Source organism: Alligator sinensis, unplaced genomic scaffold (genome assembly GCF_000455745.1).
Source record: "Alligator sinensis unplaced genomic scaffold, ASM45574v1 scaffold280_1, whole genome shotgun sequence".
Classification (NCBI taxonomy): domain Eukaryota; kingdom Metazoa; phylum Chordata; order Crocodylia; family Alligatoridae; genus Alligator; species Alligator sinensis.
Window position 1 is genome coordinate 6,747,855 of NW_005841835.1, and position 2,302 is coordinate 6,750,156.

Consider the following 2,302-nt stretch of genomic DNA (forward strand, 5'->3'; position numbering starts at 1 on the left):
TTCAGAAGAGGTGCAATGGTGCAGTTGCATCCCCCTTTGATTCCTGCTCAATTCAAATTTTAAAACCAACTGCCTGGGAGGGGTAGCAGCATTTCTATTCAGGCAGGGCTGAGAGAGTTAATGGACTTCGTGGCTCATTATAATCTACCTGATTCCTGCTAATCCTTCCTCATTCCACAGGTGTGGATGACCCGCTCCATAATAGACTTGATGTTCCACTCTGCAGACTATCCTTTCTTCTCGAATTTTACTGTAAACCCTTCCTGGTAATCTCTCTCTTCTATTTCACAGCCCTGTTGACTCTTTTATTCTAGCTAAAAACCTTAAATCAGGTGTGGTAATATTAATTCAGGTTTAGAAATGACTAACAATGAAGTGTTGGATGCCCTGTCAGGTAGTTCAAAAAGGCTAGACTTTGTTTTATGAATCTGAGTAAGAGATGTACATTTAACTTAATGACTACAGACTAATAAAACAATATTTTTAAGTAATTTTATTTTGTTGTGTTCTTATAATATATAGCAAATTTGTGCACATTCAGGTGAAGTTGTATTTGTTTCTGCTTTGATCTTAAATTGAATAATATAGTGCTGGCCATATAGCATATTAGTAAATCTTCTAGTTTAATATTGGAAAAAAAATGTGTGTTAAATGTGATAATGCACGATGCCATCTGGACTCCCCTTTTCAAAATCCTAGATCTGCTCATGACTACTAGTGCCTCCTGTGGTTAGGTGTACATACAAACAAATTACAGTGAGTTAAAAAGGGAAAGTGACTTACTGCACGCTGGCTGCTCTCCTATAACCATCTGGGTGCTTGCTCTTAACTTGTAGCAAGAGAAAAGTAACTTATTACTTAGCCCTGTTTCTGAGGCTACGCCTGATTAACTTCCAGTTATCTCAGAATAGGAGCAGGCATAAGGACAATCAGGGGCAGATCCAGGATTTCCTAAAGGGAGGGAGGTATGGGAGTAGCAGCCCACACTTTGGGGGTTTCCACCCCTACAATAGAAGCATACCAAACTAGGGTAATCTTTGGGGACTTCTTAAACTCTCTAAAGCAGGTGAAAATTACCCCTCCTTCTCCTTTCTACTCAGAGGCACATCTCCTCCTTCCTTCCCTGCTCCCACTCCTCCCCTTGCCTGCCACCCTTGCTTTCTCCACACTCAAGGGCAGGAAAGCTCCAGAGCCAGCCACAGTTGAGCAGGAGCTGGGCTCAGCTGGGGAGGGGACAGTGGAAACCGGCTGGCTGGAGAATAGTTCCCCCAACCTGTCCGGTATCAGAGAAGGTATGCTGCTGCTATCCCAGTCTCCAGCTAAGCCCAGCTCCCACACAGGGGGCAGACATGCCTCTTGGTGCTTTCCTACCCTCACTATAGCAGGGAAAAGCAGATAGAGAAGGGAGGGGTATGCCTTTGAGCAGGAAGGGGAAGGGAGGGATTTTAAAAAGTCCCCAGAGGTTCCTGTGGTGTGGTCCAATCCAAAAGCAGGGGGGGGGATGTAGCTGTGCCACTGAACCCCCTCCTGCATCCATCCCTGGAGGTAATTACCGCCTTTTAGCTTACTGTGGATACCTTTTGTTATTTCTTGTCAATGTTTTAATCGACTCAAAGTTGTTGCACACTTTCCAGTGGGCTTCTATCACTAAGTGTAATTTGGGAATGTATAGTCCAATATTCCCAGTCACGGCATCTTGAGATCTGTTCAGGGGTGCTGCAAGATGCTTCACAATACCACTGTTAGGTGTGCAAACGTGATTCACAAGATAAACCCAGGCATTTAAAATAGGAATACACAGTGTCAAAAATATTCTGACCTGTTAGGTCTTTCTGAATTCTTTGCAGCAGAAAAATTGCTGCATTATTTTCCATAGTCAAAACAAGAGTAGAAACTAACACCTGGCATATTTCAAGGGTTGTCTTGAGACTAAGGAGGGGTACCTTGAGTCTAAAATGGTTGAGAACTATAGTCATTATGTTGCCTCACACAAAGGCCACGAAACAATTGTAAAGTGGGAATGATGTGCTTGTAGATATTATGAAAATAACACATTTTGAACCAAATGTCGCTCCTGCAATACTTCAACAGGAAAACCAGCACAAAAAAGTTCCTAGTGTAAAAAAATACTCTTTAGTGGAATTAAAAAAAGAATTACTTCTTCAAAAGCAGGTGATAGTCATTATGGCTGCTTGCAAATGTGAAAAAAGCACTTCACCGGAAGAAGCAGTATAGTAGTTTGATCAGGATCCACAGCGTCTGCATAGATCAGGTGCTTCAGCAGGGCTTTTTTGGACTTTTA